This window comes from Prionailurus viverrinus, chromosome B4 (assembly GCF_022837055.1).
Source record: "Prionailurus viverrinus isolate Anna chromosome B4, UM_Priviv_1.0, whole genome shotgun sequence".
In the NCBI taxonomy this organism is placed as follows: Eukaryota; Metazoa; Chordata; class Mammalia; order Carnivora; family Felidae; genus Prionailurus; species Prionailurus viverrinus.
The window spans coordinates 98884909-98909554 of record NC_062567.1 but is presented as its reverse complement, the minus strand read 5'-3'; the positions used below and the strand labels follow the sequence as shown (position 1 = coordinate 98909554).

The 24646-nt window shown below is 35.9% G+C and overlaps 1 pseudogene; it reads right to left on the bottom strand.

Annotated features, from left to right (window-relative positions):
• LOC125170660 (peroxiredoxin-2-like) overlaps positions 1 to 21400 on the bottom strand; it is a 30415-nt pseudogene extending 9015 nt beyond the window's left edge.
• Positions 21401 to 24646: the final 3246 nt, after the last annotated feature.

Here is a 24646-nt window from a genome sequence, read left to right as displayed (position 1 = left end):
ATCTGGGTGGCTCAGTCAGTTGAGTGTCTGACTCTTGATTTTGAAGCAGGTCATGATCCCAGGATTGTGAGATCGAGCCTCACATTGGACTCCATGCTGAGCGTGGAGCCTATATCGAATTCTCTCTTTCCCTCTGCTCCCTTAAATTTAATGTTTAAAAAAAAAATTAAAAGACACATTGTCTTAACAATTCACTTTGAATAATCCATTTTCTTTAGCAAAACTTCTAATTGTGAAATGCAAAAGCAAGCTTCCTATTCAGTGCTAAATGAAAGATGATGCATTCTCAACTAAAATCTCAAATATGTGTAATACTGAGTTTTCTATTAATATAATGCTCTTTATATAAGGACACAGAACAATAGAAATTATTGATGGCAAAATTTATAACATGAAAACTATCACCAAAGCCTTTAAATAAAACCTTCATATATCAGAAAATGTCTGATATTATTTGAAAAGCATTCAATTCTGGGCACTTTCCTGGTATTTATAAAGAATTTTTACCTGAAAGAAGAAATGCGTTTCTTTTAAGGCTTTTACAAAGAAAGTGTTAGATTTTTTTAATTGTTTTTGTAAATAATACTCAACTATTATATTGATCGAGTTACAGTCCCAATATTTTGGCCAGGATTTCTGACCATAAGAGCTCTGCAAATCAAGTTTATATAATGTTTACTGCAGATTGAGTTCAGGGAGGAATAAGAGAAAGAAGAAAAAATTGGGAAACTAAAAGAATATACCTGTGGTACAATAACTGCATGTTTAATATTGAACAAGTGATAATTATTCTGTCAAATCTGCAACGTTTTTGCAGATCAACTGGCAATTGTTTGAAGAAAAAGGAACATTATTGTACCTTTTGATACACTCGTTATCTCTTCAATCCCTCTCAGCTGTTGTAACTTTGAGAAATCTATTTGCATTGGATGCTTACATCAGGGGACTTGAAAGTTTAAGCGTTGCTTTCTTTGAAAGCAGAGGGCACACGGAGCCAAACCGGTTACGGTGACTAATCATAACAGTCCCTGTGCCTGGGCTGGCTGCCCTCAGCCGGAGACCTCCACAACACTGTCATTACCGTGGGCTGTCTGCTGGCTGGCTGACCCCCGCTTCCCTCCGCTCCTCCAGAGCCCTTTACCCTCAGTGATTAATGAACCGTAAAATAACAACCAGTCTTAGAGCAAGCCAGAGTTCCTTCCCATGAATACTAAAGGAAATGCACTTTCTTCCCTGAAGCGGTCAAGATTTTATGGGCAAAACTTCCTTTTTCTACACTCTAGCTCTACTGACTGTTTTGTCACCAGTCAATGGAGGAATCAGACATCAAACCAAACACCCAAAGACCACTTCTTTTCTATGGTAACACTAAGGTGCTGTTATAGGTTCTCATCCATTTCTTCCGAACTCCTCCGACCATTATGATTCATGATTAGCTCTTTCAAAACTTCCATCTTGGGGCCGGATCCCAAGGCACGAGGGCCCTTGCGAAAAAGAAATAACGCAGCGAGGCAAATACAATTTTAGAGCTGAGAGCAGGCTGACATTCTAAAGCTTGCATAACTGAATCAGGAGGGCTCCATGCGCATACCAGTGTTTCTTCGAACAATACTATTGTTTTCTACAAAAACAAAACAAACAAACAAAAAAAACCAAAGTGCGAATGCAGTGAGATCATAAGCCAAGGGGAAAACCACAAGTTTAGGAAAAAAGAAAACAAAATCTCAGGAAAGAGACGAGACCTGATTTAATGCTAGCATATTGATTTCTAGACTTCTCATCTAAACTGCATTTCCCAGCAAACCCTTCTTGCTTAGGAATCACAATTGCAATTGATCTCAAAGATTATTATGGATACTGAGTATGAACAACTAAAAGCTGACTTTAGCTCTCCATGTACTTGGATTTAGCAAACATTTTGTAATCGAGTGCTTCTATGAATGCAATAAATTCATTCTTTGGAAACCATGCTTTGTCATCTCCCTTTATTACAGAAAAATAGTAAATGGTGAAATAACACATTATGCCAATTATAAACACTTGTAATTCCATCACTGGTTCCTAAAATTGCATTGGCCAAAAACACTTTTTTATTTTGTATTTTGTATTATCCTTTATGGCTTTTGAAACATTTAAGCTTCCATGTAGAATCCTTGTTTATTATATTCCAAGAATAAATATTTTAGTGTCCTTTGACATAGAAATTAAATTTGAAACTCTTCAGGCATCTTACATTAAAATTTATTTCTTTTTCTTCCAACACTTATTATTCCTTGCCAATATCTAAGTAACAGATTATACATATAATTACATATATAATATTTTTTCTGAGGTATATGAATTCACGCCATGTCATATTAGGATAGTGTGTAACATTTGATTAGAGCACAAACATTATTTTTGAGAATTTAGAACAATAGTTACCCAATAACCTTGAGTTAATAATCTTCAATTATAGTGGCCAAAAAGAAAATTCTAAAAACTTAAGGCATCAGAAAATGTTTTAAAATGACTACTATTTGTTTCCTAAAAATATGCTTTGTTAAAACAGAAACATTTTTGCGCTCGGCATATATAAAGGTCTTTCCTGATGAAAGTTTAGTTTCAAATATTTTTTACTTGTAGCTTCTGAATCACAATTGTCTTCAACTTCTTAGTATAGTGGGAAAAGCATCAGAAAACGATATGATTGGGAATTCATCTATTGAGGATTAATGTGGGTGTTTGGGCTCTTTTAAACAAATGCTTATTATAGGGGCGCCTGGGTGGCTCAGTCAATTAGTCCACTGGTTCTTAGTTTTGGCTCAGGTCATGATCTCACAATTGTGAGTTCCAGCCCCACATCAGTCTCTGTGCTGGCGGTGTAGAGCCTGCGTGGGATTTTCTCTCTCTTCTCTCTCTGCCCTGACCCCACTCATTCTGTCTCTGTCTCTCTCAAAAATAAATTAACTTAAAAATAATGAATGCTTACTATAAAATTCGAAATGACTAACAAAATAGTAAAAAATGTTGGGTTGCTCAGTTTTTTTCAGGTCCATCTGTTTTTGATTGTTTGTTTTTCCACTTGGAATCGGCCTTACTGTCATAGGAATTCGGGTATGCAGAGATACATAACACGGGCCTAAAAGTTCCATTAAAAGGTCTCATGTTTTTCACAACTGTTTCAAGAGATAAGACAGCAGTACAAATTTTTAGAAGGTTCAGCTCAACTTTTTTGTTTATTTGTTGTTACTCTTTTCCTTGAGTTTTATCCACTCTCTGGTATCTTTCTCAGGAGATGATACTCTACAGCAAGGGCACAGGACAGCAGTTATGCCCTGATGAATCAAGGAAATGTGGCCGCTTAGAGCAATCACTCGCCTCATTGGTTGCATGGCATCATTGGGAAAGCAACTCATTGGTTGGCTTTTTCTATATCCAGGTGCTTCTTGATATAGCCATCAACCATCAGTTCTTTATATATACTAGGAACTACCTCTGCCAAAGCAAAGCAAGGCTCTGACAGACAAAAATGGGAAAATTACCAAAGAGTGAGAACAATAGAAATGCTTTTTCTTTAACCTTTTTGTTTACTTCAACATCTTTCTTTGAAAACAAAATGAACCATGTAGGATAATTACTCTAGGATTCATTTTATCCATAAGGATGTATCAAAAATGAACTTACTGCTCCCAAAGTAGTCAAGGTGTAGGATTTACACCTGTCAGTTCTGCAAGTAGATGGCCCATTCATACATTCAATCATTTATTCATTCATCCAACAAATATTTATTGATAATATGTTGATTCATAGGAATTCTTCTGTGTGCCAGGAATAAAGTAGTATACAGGGAAACAAAACATTACCTAACCCCAAAGAATTTCTGCATAGAGGAAGAAGACAGAAAAAAAAATATTAGTTGACGATGAAAGATGGTAATTTCCCAAGTGCTCTGATTGACAATAAAACATGATGCTGTAACACGGTGTCTAAGATAGGAGGGAAACAACTTCAGAGTATTCAAGGAGGGATTTTCTAAGCAAGTATTGTTTGAGTTTTGACATGAATGAGGAGTAGGAGGTGGTCATGAAACAGTTAAAGTAAAAGCACTCCAGGCAGAAAGCTAGGGTTTGAGATTGAAACAAAAGTGTGTGTTTGAGAACTGAAGAAAGTTCAATATGGTGTTCTATTTTCCTCATTCTCATCTGCCACAATTTAAAATTTTGCAGAGAGAGACTCAGTATTCTTAGAGCCTTTTGAGGGCACAAAATCTTAACTTTCTGGTTTGAGGATAGTAGACTATTTTAAACTATTTTCACATCAACCATTATTCTGGAAGTGATTTGTGGGTTTGGTCTTTAGCTAAATGATCTGAACCCTAAGTTCATAGGCCACACAATCAATATTTATTTTAAGTAGTGTTACATGCATACACACTTGTGAAATTCAGAACAAACCTATGAGGTAGACATAACGCCATTTAGAATTGCCATGAAATTTTGTGAGTAGTTCTTAAATAGTTGAATCCAGAAGTATGAAATCCAGCATACCAACATTCTAAAACTCACTCTTATTGTGTGTGCAGATATATATATATCTATCTATATCTATCTATATCTATCTATCTATATCTATATATAGATATATATAATCTTATTCTCCCATTTCTGTTGCATAACTTATTTTTCCTTCAAAGTGCTTTGCATCCATCTTCTCAACTATTTTTTAATGTTTATTTATTTTTGAAAGATAGAAAGAGTGAGGGAGGAACAGAGAGATAGGGGAACAGTGGATCCAAAGTGGGTTCTGTGCTGACAGAAAAGAGCCTGATGCGGGGTTTGAATTCATGCACTATGATATCATGACCTGAGCTGAAGTAGGATGCTTAACCAACTGAGCCATCCGGGCACCCCTCATCCATCTTTTTTTTTTTTTAATTCAACTATTGTCTGATTTTTTTATTACTTTGTGTTTGTTCCTATTTTTTAATGCCTTTCTGGTCATGTCTTCCTGACTAAATCCTACTTATCTTTCAAAGTCCAGCTTAAAAGCTCTCCCTACCTTGATGTCCCTCTTATGCCAGAAGTAATAACATATGTCTCTTTCACACTTTGCACTTTGGGCATCAAGTTCCCTTCTATACCAGATTGCTTTAGGGGCAGAGAATCTGAGTTTCCTACCTTCATCTCTCACAACACCTAATGAATTGTCGACTTGGAACACATACTTGGAAAAGGGCAGAGATGAGGAGGTGAAGTCAAGTCTCTATCTCATACATTTCAGACAAATGAAGGAAAATGCACAACTAGTAGAGAAAAAACATGGAAGCACATGGAGCCCGCTCCTTCCCAAGGAGGATAGTGACACATCTAATTGGTTAATTAGAGGGAAGAAACCGAGCCTGTCAATCCCTGCCCCAAGATTTCTTTCTAGCAGCTTCACCTCAAGATGCACAGTTTCTCTGCTTTCTGAAAGCAGGCTCTGCCTCTGTCAATGAGGCATCTGCCTCCGAGATGTCTGCATTTCTGAGTGTATGGATTTTATTTTGAAGGAAAAATATGTGGAAGTCTGATTGTAGATACACATCTGAAGCACATTTTCTATTTCAACTTATTAGTAATAAGGCTGTGGTATTTTGATCTTGCTCTATCTTAAAACAAAACAAAACATTCACAACTGCTTGATGAACGAATGAAAGTACAACAAGTAGAGGTTGATAACCCATCCACCTATCTCAGTCTTCTATTTGGGCTTATGAAAAATCACTACTCTTGGAAGAGTGAGGAAAGAAAGCAGGACTCTGAATCAGCATCCTCTTAGCAAAATTACCTCACCTGGCAGCCAAGATAGCACAACAATGCGGCAAAGATATGCTTTGATTTTTTTTCGCCCAAATAAAGACCCTCTCAACTTTAAAGAATAGAGGTCTGAGCACTAAATACCTTCTCAACTGACATTAACGAGAAGTTTCATCAGGGAGAATGCTTTACATACATCAAGAGGCCAGTGTTATGCATTATTAATCAGCCAGGTATCCTCATTTACGTCAGTTCAACTTTGTATACCTGAAGACTGATATTTTAGAAACTAGGAATTTTAAATTCTCAAGATAGCAAGATAAACGTAAATATTCCATGATTAGTTTTTACATAGGAGACTAATATCTAATATTCTTTCATATAAACTAGAACCGATGCATAACAGATACTTCCCCAGACCCTCTTGAAATTCTTGAGAGAGCCCCTTTGGGAAAACGTTATTGGGTCATATTGGCGGGAAAGAAATCTTTTAAGAAATATTTAACGTCATCAAAATGAAAGTTATTGAAGAAAGTATATAATGATTTTTTATCTCGATGTAGTTGTTAGGAATAGCTCCTCCAAGAAAATTCCCAAGATCCCAACAATATCTAAACAGTACATTTCTAAAACAAAGACCATGAGTCACACCAAAGAACTAGAGTCCTAAATTGATCAGCAAAGGAAAATACAAGTAAAAATCACTTTGTCTTGTTTTAAAAAGTGACAAACATTTTCTTCTCTCTTAAAAATTTAATGTTTTCTAGCAGTATTTCTTTTCTAGAGTGGTCACAACTTCGTCTTCAATAAGTACCAGATAATTTCTGGGAAGCAAACTGTACCCAATTATTCTGTTAGGATACAACAATTACTTAACAATTTTATTGTCACTGAAAAAAATTTTAAAAAACACAATCTTTGTTTCATACAACTCAACACCCTCAAATCCTGCAGAACGTTAATTTAGATTTAAAACCTTTTTAATATTTATTTATTTTTGAGAGAGAGAGGAAGGGGCAGAAAGAGAGACACACACAGAATCTGAAGCAGGCTTCAGTCTCTGAGCTGTCAGCACAGAGGCTGACACAGGGCTTGGACTCATGAACTACAAGATCATGATCTGAGCCAGAGTTTGATGCTTAACTGACTGAGCTACCCAGGTGCCCCTAGATCTTAATTCATCTTTTCCACCCTTTGGAATTTTTTCAATTTCTTCTCCATGAATTTGACATTTGATTTGAATTCACTGGAAGGGAATTGAAACTTAAGCCATTATGGTCAGTATTAACCACCTGTGCCAAGACTTGCCTATTAACAATTGCCAAAAACATCTGAGATGGAAACACTACATCACTGAGGTTATTCCATTGAAGCTAGGCTTCTTTCAGAGGTGATCTCACCATCTAATCACATTTTCAAAAATTATTAAAACACAGTATTGGTTAGGTGGAAGAAGCACCAAGCTTCAGTGAATCTAGAAATATCACAATCAAAGAAGCAACTTACAGTTGTTAGCCACTTGGCATTGCGTGAATACAAGACTCTACTGAAACATTACCTCTCAATGGTTCTCTCATAAATTTCCACACCACCTGAAGTTTGTGTACAAATTGTTACCCACTCAAAAGTCTGTTAGCACCCATCCCTTGGTTGAGTCTTGGCCTTAGAGGAAAGGGATCTTTGGGTAGCTTTTGGTAAGGAAGAGTTAGCCCCAAATTTATCACATTTAAGTGAATTTTCCAAAGGAGGAAAATTCAGAACTGGGGATATCTCTCCAACTTACCCATCTGTACTTTACTACCTATGATCTATCTAGGTTCAGTTCATCCTCTGAAAACTCCATGCATGAGCACAGTGGAACTCAGGAAGACACTCTGGCCTGCTTGCCCATGGGCTTGCCCTCTCCTTCATAATAGACCTTCCCAAGACCATTACGTTTTGATGCTCTTAAACTTTCCAAAGCCCACATAGCAAAAGCAGTTCTTCTATTCTGCTAGCACCACCACCATCTTTTTGTTTTCTTTCCAAGCAATGATCTACTTTTCTCCTCATTACCTAGTGAATTATGCCTATTTTGAAGATATGAAAAAGAAATTAATACTTTGTTAGACTTAGTCTTTCAGTCTTTATATCTACAAAATAATACGATATATTCTGACAATTGCTCATGTCAAAAATACAAGACAGAGTTAGGACTTACAAAAAATTATAAGACTAAAACAGAGTAAATAAATGTGTTTTATTTGGGAGAGGGTGGGGAGGATACTTTTTCATTCTTCTGGTGTTCCCATTCTCATGGAGGAGACTCCAATAGGGTAACATTTCTAGCCTTTCTCTGTTCCATGACTCACTTCTCCCAAGGTGTAAATGATGACTTAAAATTATTGTTTGTTTTGCAGTTCACTCACTTCACCTTCTCTTTCTCTTTGGAACCACAGTGTTTGCAGGATACACATACTTGCTTTGCTTCTCTATGTTCACACCCTAAGCATGAATGCCTAGCCCTAAAGCCAGGGTTGCATGTGGCTAAGTCTATCTAATTCTCTGGTTCTGTATTAGATATTCCACCTTCCTTCAGTTCTAAGCCACCATCCACAATATCAGTCTTATCAATAATGCTGCTTTACTCTTTCATCCATATACCTCAGTTGTTCGGAACTCAGGTGGAGAATTTACTTTTGTTTCTTAGCCTCCCCAAACCCTAGATTGTTTGAAAAACAATGACAAGTAAAATGTCATTACTAAGGTCTATTCTAAGGACACATGGGAAAAAGTAAGAACTAAAGGAAGCAATCCCAGCTGCCATATAGTCAGACCTTATGGAGAACAGAGATGTTGTTCAATGTATAAAAACAACTTCAGCAGCACCTCAATTAACTCAAATATCTCATGCCCTGACATAATGGTGACTCAATAGTTCCATTTCTGTTTCTCTCTCCAATGTGTTTCTTTTTTTTTTCTATTCTAACTGCCTTTAATCTTCTCCATGATTTCTGCTTTTCATAGACATCAATTGCTTCATGGCTTTCGTTACAGATGAGTCTAACTTAGATCATTGGCTTTCTGACTTGTTCAGAGCCAAGCTATCATAGGTTGATGGATTATTGTTTTCATGCTTTTGACTTCATCCTACTCTAATGCTATATAACAAGCAATTTTCTTCCTAAGGCAGACTTTCTTTTGCTCATCCTGAAACCTCTTCTTTGATGTCTCCCTATGTTTGATCCTAATTATTTCAAAGAAAAGACAATGCCTTTGATGATATCCTTACTTGGTTAAGCGGCATATAGATGTGCTCTAAGACACAGTATGTAGCCATTTCATTTACATTCTTTTTTACTTCTGTGTCAGTTCATCAGCTTTTCATTTTGTTTTCTTTTAATTATTATTGATGTTTCTGCCAGTTACCTAGTGTAGCATGCATTGGTATTAACATCCTGCACAGTGATAAAGAGGTAAATATATGTTTTAATCATTATCGTATCATAAAATAGTGCAAGTTGAGCCCTCTGTAGTTTTTTTTTTCCAGTAGACATCATGTCGCCCCACCCCCATCACTTTCCATAATGATGCATTCCACCTTCCTGTTCACAATGATAAATGTTGGTCATAGTGTCCTTTGCTCTTGACCACAGTAAGTAGCCCAGAAATAGGTTCATGACCCAAACCAAATCAATCAGCCCTTTGCCAGATTTTATGGACCCAAGGCTAGAAGTTCATCTTTAGAAAAAGTCTCTAATAATATGCTTCCAAAACTATCCCATAATCCCTAATTTTTACAACAAGGAAAACACTTGTCTATTATAGAAAGAAACCATCAAAGAGAGATAGTCAAAGAGAGACCCAGGTTGGTAGAGAGGGAGAAAGGAAAAGTTTTGATTGTGGCCAAGCCCCGGTTTTTATTCCTTAAACCTCCAGAAGTGCTCAAGTCCGTAAGTTGTTCCTTCATATTGCAAACCATTCCAGTCCCCTTCCAGTAAATGTTCTTTATTTCTTAAACTAATTTGTGTTAGGTTTCCATCACTTGCAACTGAAAATGTGATTTGGCATCCTTCTTAGACTATCACACATCTGTGCTTCCTAATACAGAAAACCCTGAGTTTGTCTCTCAAACTCTATCTGGTACAAAGCATCTTTGTTTAATAGATTTCTCATCCAAGTCTACTTGAATATGCCTCTAATTCACCATGTGTAACACATATAAGTTCATCCTTTAACCTCTGATTACTTTTCCTATGTAACCTCCTATGTGTCTCTGTGATACTATTTTCCCCCAAAGTTGAAAAGCTTAAAAATCTTACCAAAGTCTCTTCCTTCTTATCTGTTTCACTTTAGTCTTGTCCATTTTCCTCATTATCCCTTTTTCACTTTTTAAAAAATGTGTATTATTTATTTTTGAGAAAGAGAGAGCCCAGTGGGGGGGGGGGGCAGAAAGAGAGAGGAAGATAGAGAATCCAAAGCAGCCTCTGCGCTGTCAGTGCAGAGCCTGGTGTGGGGTTTTGGGGGGGCGGGTGCATGAATTCACAAACCATAAGATCATGAACTGAGCCGAATGCTTAACCCACTAAGCCACTCTGGTACCTCTCAATTCCTCACTTATTATTCATTTTCTCTAGAATAGCAGTCCGGATTTTTATGCAAACCTGTGTCTCTGGTTTTTATCCCTTATGTCTTTTACATGCCATTTGCACAGCAATTTATTTAGATGTCATTGAGCAACACTGCTTAACTTCAGATAAAACTTTTAAATCTACAGGATAAATCTCAACTTTCTAAGTTGAAATTCAAGGCTATTTTGGTGGCCTATACCTACCATTTCTACCTAAGCTCCTAGTGTTCTTTCATAAATACTGCAATTATTCACATAATGTCCTCTAGTCACATATTTATGTTTCTACCTCTGCACCATCCATTTTACCTAGAATGCCTTCCTTATTTTCATCGTATTTTCCAAGCTTTATCAAGCTCTGTTTTTTCCTTGGAGAATGTGTTTGCCCAGAGGCTAGATAAACTAATCAAGAGGAACTGAAACTAAATGTGATGAGGGAGGAGAAAAACATCTAGATAAATATGTAAATCAATTTACTATGGAAAACAGTGGCTATGATATTCAAGGAAGGAAAACAGTGTGGGAGGTGCTGGTGAGTCATATGAGAAACCAATTGGACCAAAAATCATTAATTACACTTATAACCCAGATGCAAATATATATTATTGTGCAGGTCCCAAGTAATGAGAATGTTAAATTTTAAGAAAAAAACAATTAAAATGGATGTGTAGACTTTGTAGAGTTTTGTAAAAGGGGAATACAGTGTTAAAAGGACATACAGACCTACAAAGAATGGAATTGTTTCATGTTCATCTAAAAAACCCAGTGTCTTAAGTAATGATTACTGAAGAACACCTATGTGTGTGTGTATGTACATACACACACATATACACATATACATACATACATACATCTAGGAGACATATATATATGTATATATATGTATATATGTGTATATATGTATATATGTGTATATATATGTATATATGTGTATATAAACATATCCATATATGTCCTCCTATATATATATTTATGCATATATATATATGTATATATGTGTATGCATATGTATATATAATGGCAATGATTGCCCCAGTGAGGTTTTGCTATGGGGTTAGAGGTTAGATCACAGGGTTAGTCCTGGAGTTAGGGGCAAAATTAAGATTAGGGCCACCAAATGGGGAATAAGAAACTCTCTCAGGAGTAAGATTTAGTAGTATGTTGAAAGAATCATTTGAGTAAAAAAAGAGGGTCTTACAGGTTCTATATTAGCTTTGCTGAAAATTAAAACTCCTGAAGAGAGGAGAACTTATCCAAGGGAGATTATTTAGAACCTAATTGTGACCAATAAAAATGAATGGTTGGCAAAAAGAGTAAGATACAAAATTTTAAAAAGATGTTAAAATACCGTGAACATGTTAGCCTGAAGAGAGCTGACATGACCGCATTGATGACAAGCACAATACGCTTTAAGATAGAAAGCACAATTAGGAGATAAAAAATGGTCTCTATGTAGTAATAAAAATAATACTTAACTGGTAAATATGACAATTTAAAATCAGCATATACCTAAGAAGAAATCTCAGAATACAGTTGAGATAATTATCTAGAAAAATTAGAAATTCTGCTATCATAGACAGAAATATCTAAATACCTCCTCCAGGAATTGGAATATTCAGCAGATAAACAGTCAATAAGAATATAAAAGATTTGAACATATCTATTAACAAATTTGGTCTGATGACACATATAGAGAACTATCCATGCCAAGAATTAAAGACTCCACAGTTTTTGTAAACTCACATGATACATGTACAAAAAAACTTATAATGCACCAAACAGTAAAATGATTTTCAAACAAATACCAAAAATAAGTATCATATAGATTAAATTCTTAATGATGAAGAACTTCATTTAGGTATACATTATTTTTAAATAACTTAGGAAACACATTAAAAAACACACACACATTTGAAAAGTATGAATAGCTTTTTAAGCAGCTGATAAATTAAAAAAATAATAGAAATTAGAATAAATTCAAAATATTCAAATGTGAAAATGCTGTGTGTTTAAAGTTATTAAACAAGCCAGAGCTTTACAAGTATACCTCACTACACAATTTTTCCTGATATGAATATTCAAAACGATAAATTGCAAATTTTTGCCCAAATTTACTACCTGAATTGAAACTCCCTACAAAAAAAATCCATATTTGTATACCAGAAAAAGTATTGAATTTATACACTACACAAGGCCATAGAAGGCAATGTGGCTTCATTTTATACTGGATTGTCTCCCGAGGATAGTATTTTGATCTCCTATTACATTAAATGACTCTGCACAACTGCTACATATTCCCATATATTCCCTGGGTACTATGGTTTGCTTATACTGAGCAACTTAGCATAGTATCAACCTGGATCTGGTTGGAATTAGTTATCTGTAACCTACTATTTTGTTGATTATTTATATTATAGAACATACAATGTATGTATGCATTATTAGAATGTATACATTACAAATGTCATTTCCATCTGATATTGAATCATTGTTTAACAGTTAAAATAATGGAATAAATGGTTTTAGATGCTTTCTATTATACAAAAAGCCTTATATCAAGGTTTTAGTGGTATGTGGAGGAACTTGACTAAGGGCTCTGGGTGGCCTGAGAATGCATTTTGTGTACCATTTAAATATTGAAATAGAATATGCAAGAATGTTCAGGTTAACATATATCCAGATACATATTAGACATTGATAACAAAGGATGCCCATATTAACAATCACTGTATGGGGACAATAAAACCTTAATACAAGTCTAGATACAAACAACTGAGGAGAAAAACAATGCAAGAATTTTATTTATGAGCATAGATAATATAATCCTAAACAAAATATTGTCAAAGAAAATGAAGCAAGGTACATAAAAATATCATAAAATTTGATTTACCATACACATGCAAAGATTATTTAATATATGAAAATGTAACTAATTATGCTAATAGACGAAAGGAAAAAACATAATTGCAACAGAAATGAGAAAGAGATTTGGAAAAAATTAACTTTTTGAAAACTATGATGAAACGGAAACTTATTTAACCTGTTGGAGGGTACCTGCCAGAAAACTACAGAAAACATTATGCTTAGAAGTAAAACAGGAGAAAGATTTTCTTTAAAGTCACGAGAAGAGAAGAATCTCACCATTACCACCGTAACAGTTACCTGTTGTTGTGAACAAATGGCCCCGCAACTTTGTGCTTTATGAAAACAATGATTTGCTCATCTTCAGGGTTCTGTGAATTGACTGGGCAGAGCTCAGGTGGGATGATTTGTCTCCTCCACCTAAGTCCCAGCTGGGTTTGCTAATATGGCTTTAGTTTGGCAGGAAGAACTCAAAATGGTCTCACTCACATGCCCAGTTCCTACCCTGGGATAGCAGGGTCCTCTCTCGCTACTTGTAGGCACTTTCTCCCTGGATAGGCTTTCACTCCTTAGTGTCCTTCTCTCCATGTGACCTCTTCAGTGGAATTGCTCAGGCTCCTTTACATCGCATCTCAGAAATCTCAGGGGACAAAAGCAGAAACTGCAAGCTTTCAAGTGTAGGCTTTTGAACTCAGATGCCACTGTATCTACAATATTCTATAGCTTAAATTAAGCTGGGATGCCTAGGTGGCTCAGTCCGACTTTGGCTCAGGTCATGATCTCATAGCTTGTGATTTCGGGCCACCTCGGGCTCGGTGCTGACAGCTCAAAGCCTGGAGCCTGCTCTGGATTTTGTGTCTCCCTCTCTCTCTGCCCCTCCCACACTCATGCACGCTCTCTCTCTCTCTCTCTCTCTCTCTCTCTCTCTCTCTCTCCCTCTCTCTCTCTCTCTGTCTCTGTCAAAAAGTATAAATATTAAAAAAAAATCTAAATTAAGCTAAATACTAGGCCAGATTCAGTGTGGGAGATTACACAAAGGTGTGAGTACAGAGAAGAATTTGTTCATTGGGGATCATTTTGTATCAATCTATCACAGCCATTTCATCTCAAAGTTATATTAGAGATTTTACCCATCATACTAAAATGAGAAGAAGGAGAAGCATGATAAATGTGCTAATGATGATGGTATTAAGGATTGGGAGGAAACTTATTTAAAGATTATATGATTGCATATAAAATTGCATTTAGATTACATGATTGCATAGAAAATCTAGAATGAAAAAAGAAAGTCTAGGAGAATTAACAAAAAATAAAAAATGGAAGAACAAAACCATTCCTGCTAATAATCTGAATACAAAATTTGCATATAAAATAATTTTATATACCACAAAGAAACACAAAACTTTTCAATTCCTTAAAAAGATATGTACATTAGTAAAAAGCCAACATAAAGTATATAAGAATACCCAGCAAAGATGTTTAAGACCTATTTGAGAAAACTGAAAATATTTTATTGACTGACATTTAAGAATACCAAGTAAGTGGAGAGATATTGTAAATGGAGAAGGATTCTCAGTATCATAAAGCAAATAATTTTTCCAATATCAGTCTATAAATTTAATGAAATTATAATCGAAATTACAAGGCTTTCCACAAAACCTAATAAGCTAATTCTAAATTAATGTCAGAGAGTAAAAAGCCAAGAATAGTCAAGACAAACCTGAGAAGGAAAATAAACAAGAGTTGGGGGTCTTGCCCTACTACTTATCAAGACCTAATTAGAGACATTAAGCCAATGTGCCATTGTTGTAGGGATATGGCTAAATGAAAACCAACAGAATAGTCTAGAAACATGTATTCATATTTTCACAAATTATAAATGGTAGAAGTGTCATTAGTAAGTAGTGAGCCAAGGATGTGTTATGATCTTGACACAATAATTCATCCGTAAGGAAAAAGTAGTAATTATATTCCTACATACTGTATAGGAATATAGCTTTAAAATAGAATATTTAATTGTATAAAGTAAAACACTGAAATGTTTCTTTTTGTTTTTTTTAATTTTTAAAAATGTTTGTTTATTTTTGAGAAGGAGAGTATAAGTAAGGGACGGAGATGAAGAGATTGGGGGACAGAGGATCCAAAGTGGGCTCTGTGCTGACAGCAGACAGCTCAATGCAGGGCTCGAACTCCCAAACCATGAGATCATGATCTAAGCCAAAGTCAGATGCTTAACTGACTGAGCCATCCAGGTGCCTCAGTTTTTGTTTATTTGCTTTTTGTCTTTTAAAGTGGGCTTCATGCCCAGCATGGAGCCCAACATGGAGCTTAACTCATGTCCCTAAGATGAAGACCTGAGCTGAGATCAAGAGTTGGGTACTTAACCAACTGAGACACCCAGGCGCCCCTGCAATGTTTCTGATAAAAGACAAAACATTTTTCAAGCTTTTGAGTAAACAGGAAGCAAAAAGCAGAAGGAATAAAGTAAAAGACTAATAAATTGGATTACATTAACAATGATAAGTCTCTGCACATCCAAGACACTGTAAGAAATGGAAATGACAACAGTACAGGGGAAAGCATACGCAATGATTCATCTGATAATGCATTATTACCAAAAAATGTTTTTAAAACTTTCAAATTAATGAGAAAATGAAGATAAAATAGAGAACTGAGCATATAATATGGACAGACAATAAAGATGGGAAATCCACAATGTTCAATAAGTAAATTAAGGGTTACTCAGTTTTTCTGAAAATGCGAAATAAAAATTTAAAAAGGGTTTAGTGAATTTTAAGCCACCTGAAGATTATACAAGTTTTTAAGAGAGTAGAGACATTTACGTAGTGCTCATAGAGGTATGGATTGGTGCAATTTATTTGGAGAGTAATTTAGCAATAATATAAATTTAAAAATGCCTGTGAAACCTTCACACACTTATCATTGGAATACAGAGACAAGAATGTTTTTTCAGCATTGTTTATAACAGCAGAAAACTGAAGTCCAATCTATCAGAGGAGAAGCATATTTGGAGTACCCAAACAATGGGATAGCACATAGTTGTAAAAATTAATAAAGTAGAGCCATCTTATAAACACAGATAAATCTCACAAATACAATGTTGAAAGAGAGAAAATAAAACGAAGTTGCCTGAGGCCTGTATAATTTGATGCAAATTATATAAAATTATAAAACATTCAAATCAAACCAAATAACTTATATATGTTTATGTGTTCATATTATTTGGTAAAAATATTTTTAAAAGATGAATTAGATTAAAAAAAACATTCAACCCAGTGGTTAGTTCAATTTCAAAAATATCTGTAATGTTTTATTTCATCATCTTGACGGTAAGCCCACTGATGTTCATACTGTATGCTTTTGTGTGCATGCCCTTGAAATATTATAAATATTAAAAACTAGAATTACAGAGATTGGGAATGATGCAGGAAATCTGAAATGTGGCAAATGACGATTTTCTATTTTTAAAAAGAAAACAGGGACAGATTTTTCATTCATTTTTCAACAAATATTTGTTGTAATTCCATTCTGTGCCAGACGCTGTCCTAGGTGCTAGAGCAACATCAGTGAGAAGAGAAATGCCCTCACTGTTTACATGGTATCTATATTCTGAGTATTACCTGACCTACAGTCAGAATTTATGTGGTTCTGATTCAAAAATTTCCAAACTAATTGTTTAAGTGCTGTGACAAAATGGAACAAGTCATAGCAGGCTAACTTTATTTAAAGCTTACTTCATTTATTTCATTTAAGGGATCCCGCCCCCCCCACCCCCAAACACACACCTTTTATGGGGGAATATTGCACAACTCAGTTCTTTGATCTACTAACATGTTGTTGTGTTTGGGTTTTTTTGTTTTTTGTTTTTCTTCTTTGTGGCTTGGGCAAAGATATAGATGATATGTTTATTTTTATTTTTCCACTTGAAACTTAAATAAAAAAATGTTCATATGCAAACACCAGTATACCAAGTTAACCAAAATTATGTCAAATTTTTTCTTCTCCAAAACCACATTGCTTGCCATAAGTTTACAAATACTCTTGCAGCATGAATATATATATATATATATATATATATATATATATATATATGTGTGTGTGTGTGTGTGTGATCACAAATTTTATATTATATAGATATAATCACTCTCTAAAATTTGTGATTATCAATTGCAGTGGTTTAACTGCTTTGTCCCAACTAGTTGTGAATCATGTTGATAGTTATATGCCATTAACAAATAATAGGTCCTGTTTTCAAACGATTTTCTTTTTCTAAAAGAGTAGATACATGTATCTCAGCAAAGAATTTATTAATAACTGTTACTTTAGAATGCATTATATTTCATTGCCACTTTTCATTTTGCTTGGCTTTTGATTGCAGCAGCTTATTAAGAAATGCTTTCCAAAGGAGAAAATTGCCCCTTTTGGTTACCAAGATTCAATAAAAAGAAAAGATCCATCAGAGCAGAACATTTTGGCAATGTATACAATGTTAGTGCATATAGGAAAACTTCAGACCCCCAAAAAGGATTTGAACTCAGATGATCTAAACTCTACAGTCTACACTCTGACCTATCCACCATGTATAGCTGATCTGTTGTGCAGCTCCATCCATCCCAAATTTAAGCAGACAAGAGAATCACTCACAATACTGGTTAAAACACAAATGCAGCCAGCACTGGAGATTCTAGAGGTCAGGTAATTTGCATTTTAAAAAGCTATCGGGTGGAGCTGATACTGCTGATCCTGTCTGTGGTTTAAGGGGTTAAAATTGGCTCCCTGAGCATCTTTAAAGCAGGCGACACTTTATTAGTCCAGCAGAGTAATTTGAAATCTCACTTCAGGCCAGCATGATGGAATAAACCCCTTTCATTCCTATGATTACATGAAACCCTTTCCTAAATCAATGTGGTTTAGAGCTCAAAGACAACAAAAGCATGGTTTACATAATAATTTGAAAGCCTGTCAAAATGAAAAAAAAAAAAAAAGGAAGTGCTAGGAAGCACTTTCTTATGATTGTTCTACAGTGAAAGTGAGGGTGACACAGCAGTAAGCGTCCAAATTTCTAAAATCTGTTGGGCTTAAGGGCTAAACCCTGTCCACCATCAGCTTACAGGTACAAACTCAAGCAATAATATTTCAGCCAAGACTGACTTCAGCTTAGGAAACAAGATGGGCATTTTATATTAGAAGCTTCTCACACACACTTTGGTTTCTAAAAGAGGAAGCTAACTTGGGAAAACATGCAAATCTCAGCTCCAGAGATAGAGTGGGGGAGGCTGCTTTGAACAAAGCCTGAACATTACATTAGTCAGGTTCTCCCAGGCCCAGCCTATCTGCAGAAAGACAGCTGCTTGAATTTAAGCACCAATTAAAGATTTCGCAGGCTTTAGTCACTTTCTGTTACAAGAACATTTGACTTGTGTACTTAGAAAGAAAATCAGCGGAATATTCTATTTGAGGGGGAAGAAAGCATATGCTGTGAGTCTTTTACCATAAGAAGTAAATATTGGGGATAATAATTTTCAAATACAATGGCAATATAGTTTGGCTATGAAACCTCTTCACTAAGTGTCTGCTGGGCATGTCCTAAAATGACTAATTCGTCAACTTTCCTGCAGTGAACTCTACTTCAGAACTTGCAGTTTCAGGTCTTAAAGATGTAATTTTCTGGTATGCTTTACCTTGGTTTTATGGTCATATCTTGGTATACAGTGATTTCTCAGAAGTCAAAAAGTTTGTTCAGAAATATTGCTAATTGTGCGGCGCCTGGGTGGTTCAGTCCGCTGAGCATCCAACTTCGGCTCAGGTCAGGATCTCGTGGTTCGTGAGTTCGAGACTCAACGTCGGGCTGTGCTGACAGCTCAGAGCCTGCTTCTGATTCTGGGTCTCTCTCTCTCTCTCTCTCTGCCCCTCCCCTGCTCACACTCTGTCTCTCCCTCTCTCTCAAAAATAAATAAACATTTAAAAAAATTTTTTTAAAAAGAAATATTGCTACTTCTGTGTTGGGAAAGAACTTCTTTTGAACTTGTTTCCCATATTCACGGGAACAGTGAAGAACAATATTTCTTGATAGTTCTTTTCATTAAAAACAAACAAAAATGAGGGGGATGTGGAGAAAGAGGGTATGAGCATTAATTCATGCCAGTTCACACCGTATTTCCAGTGTGTGTTATTAAAAGTGTTTTTGTTAGCAATTAAACCTGAGGAATGAATGGGCTCTTGCTTTGGGAAACAAAATGTAGGTATATCCAAAATTCCCATAAATTATATTACTATTGATTGATATAAATTCATACTTTACAAGAAGCCTATAAAAAAGTGACTACTGATTAGAAAAGGAACACAATGGAGCCATATACCTAGAGACTCTCAGTCAAGAGTCTCTTTCCACTTGATTCCTTAGACAACTCAGAATGTACCCAGAAGATTCCTTTTTATAACTCAGTGACAAGCCAAGGAGATGCTGTAATGCTACTACGTTAAATCTGTTTTAATTTTTCCCCTGTTCCCGAGCACGTAAGCACTATCAGGAGAACAGAAAATGCCTGTTTAGAAATTATTTGTGCTGACTACCATGTCTTAATTGTTTTTAAACTGCTCTGTTAAAAGATTTATTTTGAAATAAATATAATGATACAAGTTTATATCTGGGCATCCAGTAAATATTTGTTTTGAGGAACCTGCAATATTCAGGACAAATTCTTTGGGGAGTCCATACAAGAGCTTTATATCCAAGAGGGGAAAGGTTTGAAGGTAGATTTTGAGGGACTCCTTTTATTTTATTTTAAATCATGGCAAAAAATAACCATACTCATATATCCAGTAGGTTTCAAAAATCATTTAAATGCATATTTCTTGCATAAGTCCTAGAGAAGAAAATCATAAGAATTATCCAAGGGCATTGTAGCTGGCAAGGAAGGAAGTTTTTCTAAGGAACTGACTTTTAACCTATGTTTTTCTCAATTAATATAAATCAGCTAAGTGGGGGCAGCAGGTGGAAAGGGTAAGGAAAATCTTGATCAAGCCATAGGGAACACTGGGTGTGAAACTGTGAAGAAAGAGGCAGTAGAAAGACCTTGAAAAATGGAATAAAAGCCACTGTGACCAAGCTAGAGAAAGCAATGGCAAAGAAAAGTCTGACATGAGGCTGGGAGGGGTCAAATCAGGAGGGCTTTGTTGGTGGCATTAAGGAGCTCAGACCATACTCTAAGAGTGATAGGGGATCACTGAGGGTTTTAAGCAAGGAGATGTTATCACAGCATTTACCTAAGAAAACCTCTCTCCATGCTGTGTGGAGAATTGATTGTTAAGAGTGGAAGCAGAGAGACCATGAAGTAGACTTTTGCTTAGTCCAGGAAGATGACGGCACTGTGCACCAATTTAGTGGGAGAGGAGAGGGATAAAAATGCTTATTTATAGAGGAAAATAGATGGAAATGAAGAATAAGGAAGAAGGAAGTAGCAAAGATGAGTCCCACATTTCTGGCTTCAGAAATGGTAAGACAGAGAAGCAGTAACGTGGACCAAGAATGAGGAGACAGGAAAAGGAAAACAAATTCAATAGTGTGGAAGTTTTCTGCTGCTGTTCCAATCAATGGAGATTAGTCCTGGAATCAATATAAAGTGAGAAAGGTGAATCTCCCATAAATTAGTCAGTCTTGGTTCCCAATTGCCTCCCCAAAACCAGCACTTCTCCCAGAGAAGTGGGTGTGGCTCTTGTGTTAAGGCTCATGCTCCACTTCCCCAAATACAACTGCTTCATCAGGTACACATATGGAGGAACTAAGGCATCTTACATCACTCGATACTAAGACATCATATATCGCCAAAGTGACACCTTCCAAAGGGACATTGTGCTTCGATTGTGTTGATCCCATTTGTGCTACAGATTTCCATTCTGTTCCCTGTTGTTCTCTGCAACTCCCAATAATAGCATCACACACCCCCACTCAGTGCACGTGACTTGCCACATCTTTCCCAGTGGAAGCGATATAGTTCCCACTGTCATCATCTTCATCCTTGGCCATGTGACTTACTGTGGCCAGTGGCACACAAGCAGGGGTGAAATTTTTTATAACTGAATTTAAAGAGTCATCAAATGGTTTCCCCTTGGCTCTTTCATCTTCTACCATGAAAATAACATGTACCAGAAGTGAGCTGTTCCTGAAATCTGAATCCCAGAATGAAGGAGACCCATAGAATCAACCTGCAAGTAAATCTAACCAATATCTAACATGAAAAAGAAATAAATCTTTGTGTTTAAATGGTTGAAATTTGGGGGCCTTATTACTGCAGGACAACATAACCTAAATTGAGTGACATAAAAATCCAAAACTACTTTTGCCTAAATTTGGATATATGAGAATTTCACTTTAAATTTAACTTTAGAACCTATCCCACACTAAGATGTAGCTTCAGGTACTTTTAGGGAGTTTCTATTACCTTTCTTAACTACAGATGGGCTCAGATCTCATACCTGAGGCCATTAATAGAAGACCTATAAGCAGGACAGTTTCAACTTCAAAATGATAAACATTGTTTTTGGTCCTTCCAACAAAAGCTAAAGATCTTCAGAGGGGCTGGCCCTGGACCCCCATCTGGCTCTAGTAACTTGTAATGACTTCCCTCATTCTGGTCCTCTGCCTGTAAGATTAACAGCATTAGAAATTTTGTCATAAAAGCTTTTCTGAAGAAAACGGAATGGCAGTAATGACAAACACACACCCATGTATTTCTTGTCCATTTGTTCTCCCCAATCTTGGTTCAAGATGAACATCTCATTTGTACTTTTACAGACAAATGTCTGGCTGCCTGCCACATTTCTTAGACTGAAAATCTGATTTTGCATTTTTCCAGAGGTAACGAATATTTCCTTTATAAAGTCTGTGCTAATTTGCCATATACACCTTCAAAAACTCAAGGTTCTTATATAAACTCCTGGGTTTTGCTGAATTTTAGTCTTAGTATCAACTAACTTCAAACCTTGTCCATAACTCAATCTCTGTCTCTCTCTGTCTCTGTCTCTCTCTACACACACACACACACACACACACACACACACACACAAGCAAGTCCACAGGCCATCTATCACTATTTCTGAACATTCTCTTCTATATTTGCTATCTGGCAATGATGAAAGGTAGAAGAGGAAGGGACACAACACACCAGAGAGAGCGGGTCTACATAAACTCAGCATGAATAACCTGAGACGAGAAGAGGAAGACAGACAAGAGTTCATGGAACTTTTCCCCTGAAGACGTATAATTTAGTATAACAAGATGGCTAGTGAAATGACAATAAGGTCCCTTGATGGGGCTTGAGCACCATTTGTCTCCTCAGTCCTTGATTTTTTTTTTCCGTATATAAAATCACATCAAGAAATGGTCATGTAAGTTTACCCAAGGAAAGAGGGAATGTGGCCCCAGTAGTACCAATAATTTGAAATTAAACAATAAGCTCTAGGAAATAAGCCCATAGGAAATTATCATTTTGACTTAAGCTGTGACAAACAGATTTCTGCTCACTTCTTTTCTGGACATTAAATGGAAAGAAAGTGATTCTTTCCTTTAGCATTCTTCTCAGTCTTTGTATGCCAATCTTGCTTATGAGCTGTTTTTTCCTTAAAATTTAAACACCCTTTTCCTCCCACCCACAAGATAGAATGCCAAGTGTTATTCTCTAATCAGCTATTGATTTTGTGCCATCTGTTACCTATGAAGCATGATTTCAAGAAAAGCAATGGTGTGGCATCTCTTAGCTTAAATTGTTCTAGTCAACCTCTTCTTCCAAAGTGCTAGACACAAACCTGTTTATTCCCTGTCTGCCACCCTGATCTATGATTTTTTATTACTTATCATTTATATCTAAATGAATTTGCAAAATATAACGGAAATTCACATTTAACTTGCTAGGTTGAACAGAGGCTTTTAAACCATTATTTTCCTCAGTCAGGAGGTTCTCATGGGCATGCCAGTCACCCATGTGAACTTTCTAATAAACATCAATTCCTATAAGTTTTCTTCACTTATTTCTGGCACTGCTAATTCTTATACCTCTCCCTCATTGGGATAAGAAAAAAAAAGATCAATGAAGAAAATCTACACCATTCTTCAATTTGAATGTCACCATTTATTAAAAATAGTGTGGAGTCAAAGGATATTCTTTAATGGCTGGTTAAATGGAAGTTTGATATGATGTTATCATAGGAATCATAATTACACTCATTTTAAACATGTATTAATGAATGAACCAAATATCTCTACTATTTCACATGATGCAATTTCCACTCTCTAAATTTTTGGTCTTTCCCTTCTTTGTTTACCTAACTGCCTATTTATTTTATACACATTTTCTCTAATTATATTTCCTTTGTTTTCAAGAAACAGATATATATTAAGCCAAAACAGAAAGAGAAAGTAGGGTTATTATGATAATCATAAACATTGTAATTTATTGGACACTCAGAAATAGAAACCAAAGTACAATTATATCTAACTGGGACCATGACAAGAACGTCATGGATTAAGAGAACTACCTCATTCTCTCAGGTCATAGTGTCTCTAACACATATATATTGAGTAACCTCTATGTTCCAGGCACTGTCTAAGCAGCAGAAAAATGAGACATTAGCCAATTATTGAAAATACTTTAAAAGTAGTAAAATTGTACAGAGTAGAAATATTAGATGCAAAGCTCAGTTGATTTTGACTGTATAGTGAAGGCTTCTGAGAAATGAAGCAGAGGTTGGAATCTTGAGAATAAATGGAAGGTAATCATGAAAGTGGTGCTATGAACTTTCAACTAGCACAACTGTGTGTTGTCTAAACCCCTTCTTTTATATGTGTGTTTCATTCTTCTGCCTAAGAAGTTTCTTTCGGCTATTTGTAAGTTTTACATAGACACGAAATACAGATGACTTCGAATCTGGAAATTACACAACCATTAGGCTGTTACAAGGAAGGCTACGGTCTCTCTTGTTAGAATGGACAATCTAATTGACTTAGCCTGATCTACGGAGGGCTTGGCTAATATTAAGTGCTGCCATAGTCGAATTAGCCTCTGGAGCAGGAGTAGGGCAGAGAGGGTCTTGAAGTAAATGGCTGTGGTTACAGTCGAGGATATGTAAGAAAGAAGAGTAGATTGCAGCAGGTGAACTGATTGACATGTCTAGAATACATATCTTTTGTTGAACACACACATATGCAGTGCCTCATGGGCAGTACTCTATGTTGTTTCTCACTGGTGGTGAGCAGTTGTGCACACCCTAATCCAGGTTTCTCTGTGATTACTAAGCAGCTTGTGGCATGGGCTGAGGAATAGCCAAAGGCACCAACAGATTGTGGCTACTGAAATAAGTCCAACTTCCTTGGGAAAGGTAT